The 22,458-nt window shown below is 31.6% G+C and overlaps 2 long non-coding RNA genes across 2 annotated transcripts; both read left to right on the forward strand.

Moving 5' to 3' along the window:
- The first annotated feature begins 482 nt into the window (after window positions 1-482).
- Window positions 483-6,260, forward strand: LOC126839529 (uncharacterized). Its single transcript, XR_007685913.1, has 3 exons — window positions 483-1,088; window positions 3,923-4,198; window positions 5,944-6,260. It is a non-coding gene; the product is annotated as an uncharacterized LOC126839529 (long non-coding RNA).
- A 190-nt stretch (window positions 6,261-6,450) lies between these two features.
- Window positions 6,451-20,628, forward strand: LOC126839530 (uncharacterized). Its single transcript, XR_007685914.1, has 3 exons — window positions 6,451-6,648; window positions 20,182-20,443; window positions 20,500-20,628. It is a non-coding gene; the product is annotated as an uncharacterized LOC126839530 (long non-coding RNA).
- Window positions 20,629-22,458: the final 1,830 nt, after the last annotated feature.

Below are 22,458 nucleotides of genomic sequence, written 5' to 3' on the forward strand. Positions count from 1 at the left end.
TACAAAATTGAGATTATTCTAAGTGAAAACGAATGTCTTACGTTAAAACGACCACCCTGTATATTTTAAACTAAAATTATTTAGAAGTGAACTATTACCGCTTAACATGTACTTGACAAGGGCTAGATTTTAAACAATTAAAATAAGTTAGTCGAGAAAATGTATATAATATGAAATATTTAACACCAAAAATTGCCAAAAATCTTTAATTCTCTATAGATGTATAAATACACCAGAACTATTTAGTTTTTCAGCATAGCGCGTTTCTCCTGAGACAAAGCCGGGGCGCCCACTTAAGGGTTGAGTTTTTGTAATGACCTAGTCGATTGTAGCGTGACCTGATGAAATGTGTGTTTTCTATGTCAATTACAAGCGTTGGGAGTCGGCCAAAACGATTCAGTACAAATAGTTATAATTAAACGGTCACGGCCAAAAGGTGTAACGCACACAACACACCACACGGTGGTACTGTACTATAATATACTGTATACTATACTTAGGCGACTTTTGGCCGGCAAAGGCGACGGCCACGACGAGCCGGCGGGGCCAAGTGAGGCAGCTCGGTTGCGACTGTTGTTAAACGTATTTTCTTATATGTGACGACCAATCTTCGACCGGATTCCTTCGGTATTATGTTTGTCGTTTTTTCGGTACACGTTTACTTGGGCTCGCGCCTCAGGTATTTTGTAATATTTGCGTTTCCCCTGTACGCAGCACCCCGGCGCTGAGGGGCTACCGCCGCGTTCACCCTCCCCCTGCCAGCGCGGCGGTGGTGTCCGCCAATGCCAGCACGTGGCGCGTGTCGCGTCCGCGGAAAGGGTGGAGCGAACCGGGAAGGGATGAACACCGGACGCGGCTTGGCCACTCGGCCCGTGTATATAAAAACCGCAATCCGTCCACGGTGTACCGTCACATTGCCAAAAACCGAGCGACGCTCTCCGAATTCGGAACAGCCGTTGACCCCCCAGAAAATAGCCGTCGCCTTTTGGACCCAGCCGAACCGTCGCCACGCGGACCGCAAGTGTCCAAAGACCGCAGCAGCAGCAACCGTCTTCACCGGCGTTCACGTCTTCACAGCCCAATCTCAGGTGAGTTTTTTTTTTTAATATAACCCCCTTTGCCCCTTGCCCGTTTTAGGGGTGGCGCCTAGGAATGTGCTAGGCGCTAGCTCCTCTTGTTCGTTCAGAATTGGGGTTAAAATTTTAAAATTTTTCAATTACCGTCGTGGGTCTGGTGAAAAGGTAAAAGTGTAACGTTATTTTCGCGGCGCTACCCTTGCGGGAAAAATTTGATAGTGCTAATAATAAAATACAGCAAAATGTCCGGGGAGGTATTTATTTAAGTTTTGTCAAAACGTTCGAAATGTCTAAATCAGGTCGCGGCCAACGATAATAATTTTAAATAATAATATTTACCTGAATTAAAAACAATTTGCTGAAAAAATAAAACTATGACAGACAACGAAAAAATTAGCAATTAGAAAATATAGCATTAGAATATTTTTGCAATTAGTGCAATTCTAATTTCAGCGATTTTCTCGTTTAGTATTGTTTTTAAACCGATTTTGTTTGTACTACATTTGTTTGTTTAGAAATCTATATTTTGAAATTTCCACCCCAATTAATAAATAAACAATATGCACTTCAATTATTATTCCGCTAAGCGAATCGGCCAAAAACAAAACAACCTACTTAAAAGGGGTTTTTGGGGTAAGCGAGTTTTCCAGAAAAATAAACACTTGAAAATTAATTTGTACTCGGAATCGGGCAAAATCCGAGTATCGAAAATCACATACAAAAATATTTTATAATAATCATAAATATCCGGATTTTCCCCAACATTTTCTTTACTTACATAATATTATAACTTGAAAAATCTTACTCAGTGTTAGGTGGAAAAGTTCTATAGGTTTTCACGAGGCGAAGCCACATTTATGTTCTTGTTGTATCATATTTAAAAATTTAAATCTATTAAGCATAAGGTGTGGTTTGAAAACGTTTACAAAGCGGCAGATCTTAGAAAATAATTTCTCTTGAAATTTATGTCTGTCAACAAAAACGTTTGAATAGTATCTTTTATCCGAACTTCTTTCCTCGTTGAAGGGGTTGTATTAAGCATCAATAAAATGTGTATTAAAAATGAGATAATTGTTTTGAACCGTAAAAAACAATATTATAAGTTATGATAAAAATAGCATATTTTTTTCCTCTCTCGGCTTAAGAATGCGGTTAAAAACAAAAAATGACTGTATTTCTTTAAAAAAAAAAAATAATAATAATTTCAATGTGTGAATGATTTCATAAACTGTTTATGTAGCTATTTTAAACGCAGGTCTCTATCTCTCTCTTTATTTATCCGTCTTTTTATAGATTACAAGAATTCATAAGAATCATTATAAAACAAAAATTGTGTTCATATTCTTCAAGCGTCGAACGGTTTGACAAAAAAAATATGATACTATGAATTTTTTTTTTTTTATTACCGTGTACTTATATATATATAACGCCGGCTTGTTTTTTCTAACCGTACATATTATTATTGTTCTTAATTTGTTTTTTTTTTTGTATTCCTATTAATAAACGCTTTCGAATGGAATTTATAATAATATATCTCTCGACTCTACTTGGGTTTTTTTTGTGTTAATGTTTATCAAATAACAACAGCGGCGGTACTCATATAATAATTGATGTTTTGTCTATGCCGGGTGTATACTAATAATTTTGTTTTTTATTTTTTATTGTTAACAATACAACGGAATGCCGTTCGAGAGATAATTTTTGCACATAGGTCTCGAACGCGCTGCGTGTGTACTTAGTGGTGGTACTTAGCATAATGTCTAATACGAATAATTTCTATAATAACAATAATAATAATAACTAGTATAATCATTCTTACTATAATACTTTCCGAGAACTCTGTCCTAGGGGAAAAAACCGCTTAGCTCGACTGGTTTTATTTTTTATGAATAAAAAACCGTCGCGCATCGAAAGCGTTTTTTTTCAAATATTATTATACTATACAGGGTGATACCGGGTTGTCGTGAGCCGGTCAATATCGCAATGGGTTTAATTTAATTGTTTTTTTACATAGTGTTTTTTATAACATTTAATGTGTTATATCGTCATAATTATTTAAACCCTGTATGTGCTATTGAAACTAAACCGTCGCTTAAGGGGAAACGCGTCCACTCGACCGACGACAACAACGTGGGCTAGAGAATGATATTATACCTATAATAATGATAATAATAAGAATATGTGTGCACTGTGAAGGCGTTTCCGATGAATAGAACCGTCAAATGCATCCCCAAAGGTGGTGTTACGCATTTTGTACTATTGCAAAACGGTCGGTGGTATTGTATATTATTATTATTATTATTATTATTATTATAGTGTTATATGGTGTATTATAAGGTAAAAAATTCGACCACAACACACACACATAGAAAAAAGAAAGGAAGGAAGGAACAATAATAATAATATTATTATTATAGTGATTGTACACACACACACACACACATTGTGCCGGCCGCGTCTAGGAATCCCTGTAAATGGCATTTTAATGGGGTTAGGCCTCCTCGGTTTACCTAACTTGAAACCCCCGTCTGGCTGTTAATGGGATTTTAATGGCGGTTTTTGACATGGGACTTGTCAGCTAAAAACGGATATGCGCGGTCGCAAAAAAAAAAAAAAAAAATCTATCGCCATTAAACGCCTTGAGGATATAATAACAATATTATTATATATATATATTAAGATGTTATATTTTGCCAGTCGCGATTCTCAGTCGAACCCGGCAACGACGTCTCGGTGGTCGCCGCTTGTTCTGCGACCACGACCACAGTATTATATAATATTATAATAAACACTTACTACGGTTTAGAATTTAATAGGACATTTGTTTTCTTTTTTTCCCGGTTTAGTTTCGCGTTAGTTCGGGTTCAACCATGATGTCGTCCGGGTGCACGTCCAAATCGACCGACTACTACTATCAGATGAGACAGAAGAACAACGAGGCCGCCCGCAACAGCCGGTTCAAGAAGAAGGTGGCCGAGATCGAGATTTCGGCCCAAAAACGCAAGCTGGAAGTCACCTATGTGCAGCTGAAAAAAGAGATCAAACGCATACAAGTGGTGAAGGCTTCGTAACCGGAGTGTAACCGGTTAGGGCATAAATCCCGAGATCCAGTCGCCGATCAAGTGAGTAGTGCGAAAAAACATAAAAATAATTCCATTGAAAAAAAAATTGTCAAAAACTACCCCTACCCTCCCAGCCACAACGTCTAACCGGGTGAGGGTAAGCGGGGATGATACAAGAAATAGGGATTTTGAATAATTTATTTGTCCAACTTATACAAAGCTCTATTTTTCTGGAAAAACTTGTGTGTCTATTTTCAACAATCCGAGCGACCGTTTTATTTGATTATTTTCGATTGTGAAAAAAAATTTGAATTTCTCATCGTCCGTTCTGTGATTTGACGTGGCCACTACTTTTTCTTATTATTATTTATTTTTTTTTTCGTAAAATAACAACAGCCCTAAGCCGCCTATCCTACGTCAGCCCACAGAAAAGACCATGAGGAATTCAAAACTTTTCCCAAAATTTAAATCGAATAAAACGGGTACTGCCAAAGTTTTTTTTTAAATCAAAGTCGCGAGGTCATTAAACCAAAAAAAAAAAACGCCCAGATTTTCTTTTTCCAACAGTTAGTTTTTTATTAGACGTTTTTAAAATATTATGTTGTTTTGCAAACTGTAAGAATACAATATATTACGGAAACAACTAGAATACAAAATGGCGTTTCGATGTCATAAAATTCGTTTTGCATGTTTTTACAAACATGTTTTTCTTAGATTAAACAGAAGAAAAAACAAGTGACGGTTTTTTGGGGGGTTTTTTCCCTGCGCTTTTCTATTGGCCCCGTTTAGGTTACGGTTAGGTATACTCCTGCAGCTTTTTTTCGACGACCAATTTAATATACATACATGCATACACGACAACCCCGTCACGTTCCTATTGGCATCGGATCCCTTTAGACGTCATTTCGGGGCATTATTATATACAAGTGCGGTTTTCTATGGAAATCCATATTTTTCCGCGCTTGTCAACGCGTTACAATAATGCGATGACGTTTCAAATTCGATATTGTCATCATTCCCCGGTCGCCTCTTTTCTACCCTTTATACACGTGTGTGTGTGTGTTATATATAAAGACGTTTCGCAATGTCTTGTGTCGATTCCCCGGGGACCTCGGTGGTGGTCGCTGCAGTGAGTAGGCGAAACGGCCCACAGTATGATATACAATATTTTATTATGATATAATACTTTACACAACGGCAGTGTTGCAACAGTTTTTAACGGTTAGAACGGTAAAAACCAACCCTTTATCCGCCTTGTATATTATGTATAATATATGCACCTGTCCCCCAGAGGTCTTTGGACGATCGGTGCTATACCGCCATTATGTCGATTCGCTCTTGAAAACTAATAATATTTCCTCCTCACACACCTGTTGAGCGTGTGTACAAAAGTGCCGTTGACATCAGGTTAGGTGTTTTTTTCTCATGTTATTATTATTATGACGGCAAAACGTTTCGCAACCCGACGACTGTTCGGTAATTAAAAAAAAAACAATAAATAATAAAAAAAATACCCATAAAAAACACCTAACGGGCGGCCATGGCTATGGCGAACCAATTTTAACAATTCACTAGAATGATAGTAGATAATAATATAATATGTAATAGTAGTTGTGTAATTTAAAATTCATGTCATCCAATCTGAACGTTTTAATAATTTTTTCAGACCAGTTTGTTTTTGGTGCTTGGGTTAGATTTTTAATTTCTTTCTCAGCACTTAAGAATTTAAGAGTCAATAATAACCATTGTCGCAACACAAATAACAATATTTTTTGTTTATTAATTAATTAATTTTTTTGTTACAGATTTATTTCGTTATAATATGACTGCACATTGGAGAAAATGGTTCTGTCGAATTTCTAGTCAAACTCTACGACACACACACACACACACACTTACACACTTACAAAAAAACGTTAAACGTTTTCAGACAATTAAATAAAATATTCAGAGCATACCTATTATTATAATACATTATTATATTTTACACGTTAATACTTATCTGTATACTTACTCGCCTTCATTAATTATTTTTTTTAACGTGCAGTTTTTTAATATTTATTATTATTATTATTATTATTCCTATTATTATATTATATTATTATTATTATTATTATATTGTGTACATTTATTTTATTTTTTATGTATAAATAAGGCCACGCGTTTTTTTTTTCGTGCCATGTTTTGTAAATTTAATTTATATATCTTACCCAGTGTACAAACATACTATATACTTATCCATTTATATATATTATAATTATTACAACCGTGTCAGTCGATTAATACTATTTTATTCCTAAACGTTTCACACCTAAGTAGTGTTCCTCAGAAAATCATCTTAACGTAGTCATCAACTCCAAGACAAACCCCTTTGAGTAATTTATGATGACATAACATTAAAACTGCAACAGCTTCGGTTACTCTAATGAAGTACAACCACACGTTCAGTTTAAACGCAATGCAAATGTCTCACGATAAACTGATGTACTTACATGAAAAAATATCAAAAGGTAAAAAAATTAATTTGTATAAGATATTTTTTGGTTGTAATCGTTTGTTTAGTTTTTTTTATTTAAAGGTATTATTAAAAAAAACTCGCCAAGTCGGCATGTAGACTTTTTTGTTTTTTTAACTATTAGAGTTTAATAGTTTAAAACTTATATTTTATTATTGGTCAATTAATTAAAAAAATATCAAAATTTAGCGAGGGAAAATGTGTTTTTATGATAATATAATGTACAACTTTAAAACTCTATACCGGATGAACTATATGAGATAAAATGATAAAACTCTTCACTGCATTTATATACGTACATGCTAAGGTGATTATCAAAAGATATTAAATAACAAAATCCTCTAATCGGTTTCAGAGATTTTTTTGGAACTGTTAAACTGTTACAATGTTACAATACTCCTCCAAAGTACCGTGTGTGTCAACAACAGTATAGTTTAGTGACCATATAATATGTAGGTTGGATTTAATAAGCCCGTGCACGTGTGCTTGTGGAACAGCTATTCCACGCGGGTAAACGAGCCTCGTTGTTTACAACAATAATAATATGTAATAAAACGTTCTGAGAAGTGTTTAATTTTTGATAGCACCTTTTGCTGTCTAAAACAAGACAAACAAACAAACATGAAATTCAAACTTGGACGGTTATTCATTTACAAACGTGTAAACATTAACAAACGACAATGTCTGAGATTATTTTAGAGTGAAAACGTAATTATTATAACGCCAGCTCTAAATAGCTCTAATGGCCTATGATCGGGTTTCTAAAAAAATAACACCTCACCAGTATACTAAAAAAATATACAAAATTATTATAATAATAATTGCTTCCACTATCGAAGGACTTGTATTTTCGACATTGACATAAGACATAAGACACAAGACTGTGTCAGAATAATTAAGACGTTCAGTTATTGCATTTAATTTGTTTTTGTGTTTATTTAGTTCAATACAGATGTGTAAAAAACAAATACAGGGTGATCATTTACAGGGCGAACGAACCACTCAATATATCATAGGGTGTAATGAGAATTTTCATTTATTTTTTTCATACTATACATGTTTATACAGTGTGATCTCAATTTTTCACAATCTGTTTTGTTTTTTACAAACTAATAATTTTTTACATCAACATAATAACATGACCACCATGTATACACGTGTTCTTTGTTTTGTTTTTGGGGAATCTTTAACCCATTGTGTTTATTAAACAATTACACGTTTACAGTACAATGTAGCATCTTAATAGCCGGTAATTATTATTCAAAGCCATTATATTGTACTTACATTTTTTTTTTTTTTTTTTAAAGCGGACCAATTTGTTTTCCAAGGCGGTTTTCATTCTTACACATTGTAAAACGTTTTATTTTTTCGCTTTGCACAGCAACAATATTACACGAAATTTATTTTAATTAAATCATTTTTTTTTTTTATTCAATGGCCGTACTTTGGTTTAATTTAAATACATTTTCCAGAGCAGCTATTAATTAGCGCACGGACATTGTATACCGATTGGCAAACATATTTTTTGTATACTTATTATTCTTATTTATTTTTATTTTTTAACAAGCAATTCCTCCGTTCATCATTGTATGCTTCGAGTAACGCGCGTTAAATCATGTAATAATGTCTTCTTTGTCGGAATTCAGTGAACAATGGAAATCATAAAAACATAATAACAGTTTAAAAACCATATTAATTTAGTGCTGATAACTTACTTAATTGATAATACCGGAAACAACTACACTATAAACTTCCCTAGTATTAAAAACTACCGACATCCTGTTCCGGATAGGTTATCACAAGATTATACTTAAATATTTATTATTTTTGGAAAAAAGCAGCTAAAAAAGTGCAGGCTCGTGTCGCAGCAAATTTTGTCAAATTGTTTTTGTTTTCAATACTTGAAGTATATTTTCACCAAATTTGTGTCGGCCAATTAGTTGAGAAATTATACAACAAATTCAAAACTAAAACTTGACAAACAAATGCTCAAAAAAATTCCAATTAGGCTTTCCACGCAATACCAAGCCAAAGGTATCATAATACGGCATAACCATTTCAATGGCAAAATATGTACCTATCCCCGTTTGCCGGCTTAGATCAAGGCCGAATTTTTTTTCCAAACATTTTGTTATCTGTGCTAACAAACGTTATCGCGTTTTGTTTACCGGATACACACAAAACAATACATAGTATTTTCTTATATTACCGTACAAAGATTGAGTGAGGTGTTATGCCAGCCCGCCCGTGTTCCAAAACAAGATTTTATTACCAAATATTTGTTCAACACGATTCATTGTAAATTATACACATGCCACCGGGACAGTGTACTTACATATGTGTGTGCTCGTTTGCATAACACGTGTGCCCCCATATCTGTGCAGTGTGCTCATTATCTAATACACATTCGAAAGGAATCCAAAATCCGTGATTAATTTTACCGTTGATATTTATACCTTTAGGCTGGTTTAAGTTCTATTTTTTTTATTCTCGATCGAAATACAACCGTGTCAAAATCGAATTCAAATCTTGTTCTCCAATTTTGTACGGATGAGTTTTACCATTGATTGTGTATTAGACATAATCTATCATAATCAGTCTATTACATAATCAATGGTTTTACGCTAAAATCGATTGCTTTGACACAATAGCAAAACGTTCGAGGCCACGATGAGTTTGATACGGTCATGAAAATAATACTGTACTTCTCACTTTGCACAGATCCCATTTTTTTTTTACCAACATTTTGACATACACAGATTTAGATTAAATTATATAACTTTGGCCACGTTTAAAGTACAATTTGTCCACAATAATATTCCAAAAATGTATATAATTCATAACGCTAACGTCTGTATAAACCATACTGATTACCTATACTTATTGTAAGTATGTAAATTTCAATACAGTTTTCCGCATACTATTATGGGTACTGAATAAATGCAAATATATTAAATATTGTCAAAACGCCTTTTTAAAATATGTGCATTTTCACATAAGGAATAAATACATATGTATATTATATTGTATTGCTTCATAAGTTGCATGCAATAGCCGTGTGGAATATTTGACAATATCTTCTCTGAAGAATGTTCTATCTACCTATACTAATGATACATTTTACGGTTTTTATTTGTTTATATTGTTCTTTCAAATGATAATCTAATATTACCTAGTATGTTATATTTAACAGCAGAATTTTTGAAAAGTGTTGTATTTTTTTCCCCCACACATAAAACATAATACCGGTTTTCAACAAATAATTTATTCATGTTGAACTAATGGACTGTAATATTCTTGTTCTATCGTTGCAAATATCTCATCTCGTGTGTGGGCAAACTAGAACAGTACTGTAATCAGCTCAACGAACCAATTGACTTGTTGATGGCAAACAATTGGCACCGTTTAGCTGGATGTTCTTTTGTATTATCCGTTTTGTACAATAAATACAGTCTTTTAGGATCGTTAATATTAGGGTCAGATTAATTATTATTATTACCGACCCAAGAATCATTCCATACATGTATGCGTATGTATTTTGAACAAGTCACCACACGGTCGTTTCCTTTTTGAACACTTTGTGCTTACCAGAGTCAAACACAAACATCATAATATAAGCACCCGGACGGGTCAAGGTAGTCGTGGAAAATAAAATATAACCGCAATATTATTTGGCAGACAAGACCTAGGCCTAATATCTAAATTAAATGGCACAATGGCGGAATATCAAAAAAAAAGCACACTTAAGAAAGAGAAAAAGTATAAAATTAGATGAGATAAATTTAGTGGTGGTATAAATTCACTATTTTGCGTCGCGTCCAAAATTGAATTTGTAGTTTTCATGAAAAAAATATTTTAATAATTAAAACGAGTCGCACATTTTACACGTGTTATGCTAAAACCATTCAGATTTAAAACACAAAAAGGTGAAAATAGTAATACTAGTAAAGTATAAATTAATTGCAATTAATTTGTCAAAGCTCTAAGTTAACGATATTATAGCACATATCATATCACAAACACTTCATTAACGATAATTTGATCAATTCAAGTTTATGATTGTACATATATATATATTACCATGAGAGGTTTAACGTCCACATACATTTCATTATTTTTTTAAATAATTGATTGCATATAATATTTTTCTATAGGTAGGTATTTCTTACCTCCAACACAAGATTTGTTTTAAGGAAGTGTGCAAACTTATTGTACTTATTTAATGTCTGTGACTTGTGTATTGTTCGTTTGCAAAATATATATGATTGTTATTATTAATATTTTTGGGATTAGTCCGTTTTTGGACTTAAGTAATAGTTACTGCTTACTTGTAGTAAGTACACACCGAAATGCTGTTTGGAACAGCTAAAACTGTGCCAATATATTTTTCTGGACATGCATTTTTTTTTACCAATATTTGATTGTGCTTGGTTCGTACTTATGTTTGATTTTATTGTGCTTGGTTTTTATAAAGTTTATTGTTTAGTGCTGAAAATACCCAACATTTGTATAAGCATTGTGAGATTGAAACGAAAACTGTTTTGTTTTAATAAGATATTTTTTACTTTATTTAAAATGTATAAATATTGATATTATTTTATACAAATACCAATCAACAGAAGAACATTTTCGGTGTTTGAATAGGTTAATCACTTTTAATACATTTGACACTTTTAACATTTCAATTTTGATCCTTGTCCTGCCTGGTCTAGGCTTTAGCCAGATCCCACTTGCAAGATATTGTGTTGGACAGAATATATATATATATATATATATTATATTTTATAAATAAAACTCCAATAACATCAGTTTCTGTACGTCGGAAATTGTTTTTTGCTAAAAAAAAAAAAATAATAATAATTAATCAACTGTAAAACACCGCTTAACACGTTACGCTATAAATTGTAGTTTTGATGGAATGCCAAAAAAAAAAAAATCCAATATAAACAAAACACAATTTATAGCAGCTACTTGTAACGACTTTGAATATAAACCTTAGAAGTTGTCGAAAAACGGTATTCGAGTGTAAGGATCGTTTCATGGGTGTCACAGATATGGATTTCGAGGTGGTTATTTTTGAAGAAAAAAAAAATAATATATACATAAAACACTTAATTAAAATGATTATTTCGTTCGAATCGAATAGGCTGTTTTGGAGAAATGCCAATTAAAATAATTTACATCACGACAAAACAATGCGAACTCAGCTAAGTATTTATATATATATATATGTTTTACGCTGTTTATTTGACGGCCAGAGCTATTATAGTTTTACACTGTAGATGATAATAAATTGTAACACTAATAATAGTAGTATTGTCAATATTTGTGGTATGATAAATCCGCAATTTAACACACTCATTGCACGTCACAGGTGAAAGTCCGACCACGAATGAATCACCGTATGCAAATAGCACAACATAATTATTCAAATGTCAGCTGTTGTTTTCAACAATAGTAATAGGTAGGTAGTCATTTTATTTAAATACCCAATATTGCATTCGATTGTACACGTTTAAGAGCAGGTGTATTAATAGTTAAGTTAATACAAATGATTGAAACTTGAATGGGGCAGACAAGTCAATTTGCGAGAGTAACCGAAAAATATGTAAATAGTGCAAGTCAAGTTAAGTTTAATATACTCTTGGGTACGACCGAAAGTTCACCAGAGCTATTTTTTTTTTTCATAAGTGTTTTATAATAATCGTTATAAACATGTATTTATACTTTTGTATAGCTAAAAGTAAAGAAACTATGAACGTTAACAAAAAATAGTTTCTATTGGGAGAAATTATATTCCTTCTAAAACGAAATTAACTGTTAACTAGATTATTACATATAACATGTTTCTATTCAAAACTAAAATGTTGTTTTTTCCATTTAAATATCCATTGTAGAATATTGTTTTAATAGTTCCTTATAACGTCCACACACACTCTGTCTATTACTCTGCATGACTTTTTAGTTAAAAACATTAAAGTTCATGTTCTACAAAATGCGAATGTCCGCCAACTTGCATGTTAACGGTTTTTATTTTTGGAATCACTTTTTTTTTAATATTAACCGAAATTTCTAGTTTATTCAAAATTGTAAAGTTATTATTATTGTTTTTTTTTTTGAAAACCCCGCTTAGTTTAGGTATTTTTTTTCTCACTAAAAAAAACACAATGTAGACATATTTTTTTGCATATTCTGTCGATTGTTATGAAAACTTGTATTTTTTTTTTATTTTTTTAATAAAGTATTAATTTTCAAAATGTGTCGAACCTTGTTCCCTCTGATATTATTAGATACGACAAGTGGTTTTTATTTTATATATTATGCTAATCCATGTTCACTCATTGCGGATATCAAATTTTCAATAGGCTGCAATACACATTATGCAAATGGACTTCACCGTTGACCTTGTCGCGGTTAAAACACATTAAACTTGGCGGTACTTGTCACATGTGACATTATAATAATATGCAGAGTGATTATTTTATCATGGGCCACTAAATATCTCATAGGGTTTAATAAGAAATGTAATTTGTTTTTTTTCTCATATTGTTGGGGGGGGGGGGGGTAAAAGCAAACGGAGACCATATTGTTTAAGAACAACATGAAAAAAACAATTAAATTTCTTATTAAATTATGAGATATTGAGTGGCCCGTGATAAGAGAATCGCCCTGTATGTATTTATAACAATAATTAAGCTTGTTTTTAATAAATAGTATTTTATGTGTGAATCCGCTTCCGACTGGAACACCTTAACGAGGAATGTCTGAAGACTGAAGTTCAAAACTTCTGACGTCATCAGTACCTATAATAATAATATATGATGATCGTTTTTATTTTTTTCACCGCCTTTTGCTTTCCGCTTTTCTTTGATCGTGCCCGTCCATTGTATATTTTATTTACCGTTACATTGTTTGTAGGAAAAAAAAACCATAATACATAAATCTAAAGGTCGTCGTACAACTGTGCAATAGTTGCCCACGCTACAATTTACTGTGCTGTACAGGGTGATTAGGGAAAAGACAATTTCTCAAAAAAATGGTAGTTAAAATTTTAAATACATATATAGTTGGCGCAAACGGTCCAGAGTAGTATTAAAACCACATGAACTAAAGTGTCTCTAAAAAGAAAAACTACAACATTATGCCATTGTTTTAAGAGAAAACGGTCAGTGTCCTTAATGTCCTTAATGGATCACCATCATATACAGTAAAATGGTGCAGACGTTAGTTTTGAAATCTTAACGGTGATTTTCAAATAGGTATATAATAAAATTTAAAAAAATATACAATAATTTAATATGATAGCTTTTTTTTCTTTGTTAACCGTGTCTGGGGCCTGGGCAAAGAAAGGATGGGAGCGACGAGCAAAGATTAACCAAACAAGTAATAATATTATTGTTTACATCGAAAAACATGATGAACTTTTTTTTTTTTTTTTACCTTTATCTCATAATTTAAATGACGTGGGAATACCTAACCGAACCGCGGATAATTATGCATTGTTCGAATTTGTTTTGAGCTGAGATAACCATTTAATTTGTATGGGAAAATGTCAAGGCCACACGGATCGGTTTTTTGTGTGAAGAATCTTAAAAAATGTGTTCTCTGGTCATTAATTCAATAAATTTTCGTCGAATATTAATAAATCACACAGTTCTAATTAGTTAGAAAATAATTTCTAGGTCATAATTTATATCATACAGGATAAAAGCTAAGCTCTAAAATAGCTTTATCTATTTCCCAAAAGAATGAGACTAAACGTTTTTTTTGTTTTTCTTAAGAACATCATTAACCGACGACAGCATTATTATATTCGATACAAACCGAAAGTTAAGCTCAATATCCTTCTCCACCACAGTAGTATCCTTGGTCTCCCTAAATGTGTAAGAAAACTGCTTAGTGTATGATATAAAAAAAAACCATAGAGAATGCATTATTTAATATTATATTGTCAGTGAATATATTACAAACTTAACAATATAAAATTGGTAATTTGTAAAAGAGAAATGTTGAAATAAATTTACCTACTGGTCAAATAACTTTTGTCTTAAATAATTTACTTTTTTTAATAATTTTTTTTTTTTTCAATGATTTTGCCCAGCTTTGTCAAACCGTCTACAAAATATGTAATTGAATACTTCAAAAATCAACCGTCCGATGATTATATTTCCATGAAAAAATTTCAATTCTAACATAAACTAAATGGACAGTATAATACCGTGTAGAATAATATTAGGTCGGGTTTATGGAGTCGCCTCGAGCTGTTCCGGGCAAAAATAGTTTAAATAGTGTTTACTTATGCTAGTCGGTGCGAAACGATTGTTTTTTTTTTTTGAAATTTCCTAGTACAAGTGATTTATATTGGATTTAATATATTCACTATCTATCTTTATACGGTGAATGCTTGGATATTTCCTAGATGCACATCCGTGTGTGTGTGCATTGTATTTAGCCGCTGCTGTGCATGATACTCTGTATAGATAGTCTACATATAGTAATAATAATAATAATAATAATTGAAGGACGTCATCGGTGTAGGACTTATCCGTCTCGCGTAGGTACAACAGCGGTTTTTATCTAAGAAAATAGGTCACGTTTATTCAATGTTGGTATATATTATAATATTGTATTGTATTATAAATTCTTGATTTCTTCCGTTAATGGCCGAAATACAATTTCCCACGATCTACGCGATTAATAATAATATTGCACTAAAAAATCGAATTTGCGCACCTAAGTTTTGGATCAACCACTTGTCAGAGTGGTACAAACCATTCCACATGTGGCCTTTGGTTATGGAATTGCCATTGGTATCACAAATAATTGTAATAATTTCTTAAATAAACTTATTTTATAGTTTTCAACACAAACGTGTTTCTGTCTTTCACAACTTTTAACCAAATTATTAATTAGTTGTAAATTATTCAACCCTGTTTAAACAGGGCATTATTCTTAGAGAAGATCGATACAAATAAGACAAAAAAATTAAAAAGAAAGTTAAGAGTATCCACACTTGATGCAGATACATCAATACATGGGTATGTCCTGCAATCTAGTATCTCTAATAACTTATCTCTAACACACTATCTTTATTAATTCACCTCCATAATCCATAATGACGTCAGCACTGTGACGGGCAAATTTTCAAAATGACCACCAGCCATAAGACATTTGACAAAATGATTGTATAAAACCACAATAAAATTATAGATATAATATAAATAACGTACTTAGATATGTACAATATTGTTTATAGCTAATAAACACACCATTAAACGGTCTGTTAATAATATCAAAATGATTAGGTATTGCATATTTGTTTTATTTTTTGATGTAATCAAAATAGGAAGTAATAATTGTGCAGACTTTTCGGAAAGGTAATTTATAAAAAAAAAAAAAATTAGACTGTCAAAAGACTTGATTAAAATGCTTATTTTATTAATGGTTCACGGCCTTTATGTTGGAGCTGTTCGCTAGTAAATCTGCAGTAAGTGTGAACTTTGAATTTAATAAATGTATGATGTTATTATTAAAAATGTGTATTTTGATTCTTTTTATTCATTTGTCATCGAAAACTTAATAATGATAATAAAATAGCTAAAAATATGAATTTTACAGTAGCGCCAACATAATACATACTTTTATTTCGGTCGAAATTAAAAATAAACAAACAAATTATTAAACTCAAATTACGCAATAAATAAAAATATATACTTAATTTAAAAAAATATATATTTTTTTACTATTTAAAAGAAAATATTGCACAACTCGCCGTAACAAGCCACGACGGACTAAAAATAAAAAAGTTTAAAAACGTTACCTAACTAACATGGTAGGTTTAAATAAATATTTATTGGTTTTTTTTTTAAATTTTGATTTAAATGATAATATTATCAAACCGAATTATTTACTGCATTTTACTATGATGGAAAATATTTTTTTGCAAACATTGGAATTATACATAAAAAAACTGTATTATAACTATTTGTTTGGTGTTCAAAAATAATTGAGGCATGACAAAATAATTTTCGGTCTTGTCTGGTTTGAAAAAAAAATATATACTGAAATTAGAAATTCTGCTGAACAATAAAATTAGCAATTGGTGAACAATATATCATCCGAGTTAAATTAATGTATTCGGGAAATGTTTTATTTAGTGTATAAGAACGTTGTGCGAATAATGGCCAAAGGCTTTTTCTACATATTATTATTATAATACAAGTTTCGTTTTCATTGTATTTTTCGGTTTTACTAGGAACTAATAACCGATGTATATATCCAAAGGGAGGACATGACCTTTTGGAAAACGCGAATCTCTATGGGAAAAACTTTGAAAACCTATCTGGAACGGTTATGGCCAAAGTTTTGATTGCAAATGTTATTACACTATACCATAAAACAACCGAGTCAATTAATGGGAATAAATTCAAAATTCGGCTGAGTCGCTTATAATATTATGAGCAGCAGTAAAAGTTTTCGTTTCTAGGAAGCTCCGTTTCCGATTAAAGCCATTAGCATAGAATAATATTATTATTTTGGGTACCACAGCCAATTCATCTCGTGTCCAATGCAAATTTTAACGGACGCTGTGCTTAGATAGCAGACCAAATTATTATTATTACTATTATAGTACAGTTAACACATAACAGCTATAGTATTGTTATACTCTGATACAGTGATGTACCTACTTGTGTGGTCCCTATCTGTATATCGGTGATTGATTATTAATTATTAGCGCACAAGTCGGTTGACAAACTGGCTGTAAGTGGTGATAAACGTAGACCTAACCTAACCTGGCCAATTAAATATAATGAAACAAACAATAATAATTTTACTATCGACAATCGTTTATGGTCGAATAAAATACACAATAATAGTGTTAACGACCAATTTAGGACCAATTTTCAAATTAAGTTTAGTTCAGCTTAATCCGAATTTAAAACTACTCTATTTCGACTTGCACACACTTTCCGAATAGCCTTTACTGTTTAGACATGTTAGGCATGGTTGGGAAAAGCTTAAGTACTTGAATGTAAACCAATGCTAAATCGAAATATTTCAGTGAAAAATATCAATTTTAAAAAGCCCTTCAAAACTGTTGAAAAAACTGTATTTTAACCAATTATTTTTTATTTGTATTAAAATTAAGTAAGCACCGCTTAGTTTGTTTTGTACCTACTTGTACTTAACTGGTAACATATTTTTTGGGTTTGTCTCGTACTAAAAATTTTTTAAAAATACTTGAAAATTAAACTGAAAAATTAACTACTAATAATTGACAGTACCTACCTAATCGTTGTTATTGTGTTTGACTTTTAATGGACTTGAAAACGGTTATTTCCCGTCATTGTTCTAGAAACGTTTGGAATGGGATTGGAAACTGTGATTTCCTCTCTTTGTTCGGTGCATTAGAATTTACACATAAATAATTTTCACTGTTTAGGATGGTCTGATTTAAATCCTGTGAAAATACTTCTGGTCAAGTATTTAGCTAATAATTATTGGCCAACTACAAAAATACCTACGTTTCAATCACTGTGTATTGGTGGATTTTACGCAATGAAATTATTTGAAAATGATTTTTTTTTTTTACTTCAAATTAATAATCTTAAGAGCCGCGCAAGTAGTAGTAGCTATCTTAACAGGCTTTATCTGCTGGCTGTTATATCAGCGACACTCAAATGACAAATCATCGACCTTTAATTGCATTTATATTTTTTTTGTAAATTAAAATAATATGATAACGCTATAAACTCGATTTTTTCACCTGATTGGATAATAATATATAATATTATAAAAACTCATTCAAGCACTCTAACGATAATGCTGCGAAGAGTGACTGGCTATTGGCACAACCATAATAGAATAGGAACTACAGTAGTTGGTATTGTTGCAATAGTTTTTAAATTTTTTTTATCATTTCAAAATGCGGTAAATATTACAGTAGTTTGACCCGGTGCAGGGCAAGTCGTATTTAGATTATTATGTGATATTAAATAATAGTTTTAGGTATATTGCACGCGCCAACCTATGGACATCATTGTTGTTAACAATACAATTATTATTGCCCACCGTGTGTGTTACTATCGCACTCTAATACATTTTTGTGGAGGAGCATTCGAGGTTAAGGTTATTCGTTCAAATGAACAATATCAAACGGTCCTAATGGAAAATATTAAAATATAATATCTCGGGGCCAACAGATTATTACTGCTGTACATGTTTTACCAAGAGTTTACTGATTTTTGGTTAGGCTTAGGCCCAGGGGTCCAAAAGTTTTGACTTTTGAAAATACCAATTGGAAAGTGAACCAAAGTGTTGGCCCTAATGTGGTTCTATTCCAAGTATGAATGCACTTTAGTGATAATACTTCTTGAAAGGTACCTTCTCTTGATTAATCGGGTCTAATAAAAATAAAACATGTTTCTCGGATGTTCATCATATTAACAGGCGATTCGGCGGGAAAATGGTTAATTTATAACTCTGAATAAACAATAATAATTAACAAGATGGAAAATGAGATAATAATCTATGATAATATGCAGTATTAAGGTAAAGGTCATCAAACTCGCTCAAATTGAAAAACGTTTAATTTTACTGCTATCATATTTTTGTAGTAATAACTTATTTATAGCCAAAATTATTTATTTGCTTATGTCTTTTCGTTAACACCTAATATAATACTCATTACCCATTATCCATTGCGGCCTGTTTATTGACTATTAGAATAATTTTATGAGCACCTATCGCATTATTAAAGAGCGTAGGTATAACCGATAAATAATTATCATAGTAATAATTATAGATGATTTAAATGTATTACACGCGACGATAACGATTAGTTATATTAATTGAATCATTTGGCCGGCGTCGTCGACCTTGAATCGAAAAGCATATTAAAAAATAAAAAATATATACATATTAGATAATTATACTCAACGTAAGATTGTGCAATAATTTGACTAGACTTCAAGCGGACTGTAAATAAAAAGACCTTCGACTAATTTTTTTACAATTAAAACGACTGGCCTACTCGTTGATTGTATTGCCATCTAAAAAACCGATACAATTAAATTGTGCCGGAAAAATTATTATTAATAGAATGACATTTGACTCAGCTTAGTCTGGGTTATAGTTTTTTTTACCAAACTAAACATATTAATGTTATATTTTATTGAATCATTCGAAAAAATTTCTGACTATGTTCAATTTTGTTTTATCACCCCCCCGCCATCGTTTACTGGCCCAAAATTGATTTAAAAATATTTTCAAGCCACTTAAAAACGGTTGTGTTCACAATGGACTTCCCTGTAAGTAATATAACTCAATGCTTGACAAATTTGTCTCGATCAACAAGTCGTTGTTTACTTATGTTTTCAGTTAGTTATATGTAAAAAGGTAAAATTGAACACAATTAATATTGATCAACTATCTATTTTAATGTCTGGATTTACACACTAGCTAAAAAAAGTTTTTTTTTAAAAATATTTTTAAGTTTCATTATAATTATTTTTTTAATCTTTTCAAGGATAACGACGGTCAAGCTAATCTTAGACCTACGTAAGCACTAATAAGGAACAAGAGTGTCTCTCCAGAAAATTGCGATCTCTTAAATCATCTTCAACATGGCGCTTTTTATTGTGAAAGAAAATAGTATGCGTGTGAATGGTTGAAACCGACTTGAGCTGATATTATTTAACAATAATTGACAAAACGGTCCGAACGGCACATAATTAAGGTTCAAGGGCATTCGCGAGTGGCCGTATCGGTTGGTCGATGGCAATAATATTGTATGTATTTTATGAATAGAAAATCAATTAATTAATTATTAAAAAAGAACTTCTAGTTTTCAGAATACACGATTCGAAGAACTATAACGCTGTATAAATGTGTAGGTATAATATTGATTTTTATATTTTTAAATAAAAGAACAGACTATACAGGCATGGTGATTCATTAAGACACTCATTTTCTCTAAGACAATTGCGGTTTTGTTGTTTTTTTTTTAGAAACTTTTTTAGTCACTTTACAATATTAGACAATATTCAACATTTTTTGTATCTATTCTATTTTTTCCCAGGCTTATCGATTTTTAAAACTTAAATGGTCACAAAAAATAATATTTTTAATTAAATTTAAAAATTAATTTTGAAAATGTCGACTATATTTTAAACTTGGATCTTTTCCAAAATAGTTATTCCAAACTGGTTATCAACGTTTTCAACAAATGGTTATGAATTTTAAAAAGTTAATTAAATATACAACTATTCGTTTAAGTTTCAAAAATTAATAGACCTCTGGAAAATACTAAAAGAAATAGCTATTTAGTAATTTTGTATTACTGTAAAAAAAAAAATGTACTCAAAAAGAAAAACTACATAACCGCAATTGTTGTAAAAAACTTTAGTATCTTATTCTAAATAAATCACCCTGTTAATATATATTTATGTATACATATTATATGAATATTAAATATTTTAATACCTACATCACAGTGTAATCTATTAAATCAATAATAGATAAAAATGAGTAAAAATAGATAGATATAAAAATATAAATAGATTACAATTAGAAAATAGGTACATTTATAGCATTTAGTCTATAATTTTTAAGCTGTTTTGTTGTACCACATTTTTATATCATATACAATTGAAAGTTAGACAACAGAAAATTTAATATTTTTAAAATATAATATAAAAAAAAAACTAAAACAAAAAGCTGGTTTACAAAAAAACACACCATAACCGAAAGCTGAAAATGTAAGATCGGTTTGTAGGTGATTTATTTCTATTAAAATCAAAACATATCATGTGTTATTTTACTTTTTTGAACTTACTCATTTCCGTTTTTCTTGTTTATGTTGTCCGATGGTAATGTCTCAATTATTTCGAACGCGATGAACTTAAACGGAATTCTCACTCAATTACAATAAATTATCATCTAACATCTGCAGTAGACATATATAGCATATCGTTTGGTTAGGTTAGTAGTGACAGAAATGCAAATTGTTTCTGCGAAGGGTCCTCGTGCGTCAAACTAGAAGACCTTCGGGCTAACGGCGATAGAATCTTATTTCGAATCGGTTGTTTATTTGATTTATTCGAATACCGGCTGTGTTCAAAGTAAACTACACAACCCCAGGGATAAAATCAAACGGTATGTGTCCCCGGGACGGTTGTATTTTTGTCGTGTCTTTCATCTGTATCTATCAGCCATCTTACATTTGCCTACCCATAATATATTATAGTACATAAACTAGATGTGTACGCTGTTCTTGGTATTCGTTTTGTTTCATCTTTGTCGTCCGACAAGATTACCTCGGTCCAAGTCTAATGGGAAATCAACGGTACAATCTTTTTTTTATTGACATTGTATCTAAAAAATCAACTGACTTTGGGGGATGAAAAATAATTGGCATGCGTAGTTTTTTTTCCGTTTACTCACCACGTCACGCGGCAAGGAAACAAATAAATTCCAGCAGACGTTTAAGTAGTCCAAACAGTAACGGCCGTACATAAAATATATATTTTAAGCCCCTGTAATAACTTTGTAGACATATGTTATGTTGGCCAATACTTATCCGACGGACGTCGACTTGGGCAAAACACTAATTGACGTTAAATACAGCACAAATAAGAGCACATTTTATTCTCTGTGTTATGGCCAAGGCTGGTCGGTGACTACAGTGTAAGTACACACTTGTTTAACTTCCACTACTTACTTATTTCCGGGCAAAAACTAGTCGGTTGTAACTTGCGACAAGTCACTTTTTTCATTAAAACGTAGATATGGCATACAGCAAGTA

This window comes from Adelges cooleyi, unplaced genomic scaffold, assembly GCF_023614345.1.
Source record: "Adelges cooleyi isolate 19-005CV unplaced genomic scaffold, UGA_ACOO_1.1 ACOO_flye_CR_arks_rails_tigmint_CR_PRNA_306, whole genome shotgun sequence".
NCBI classification, from domain to species: domain Eukaryota; kingdom Metazoa; phylum Arthropoda; class Insecta; order Hemiptera; family Adelgidae; genus Adelges; species Adelges cooleyi.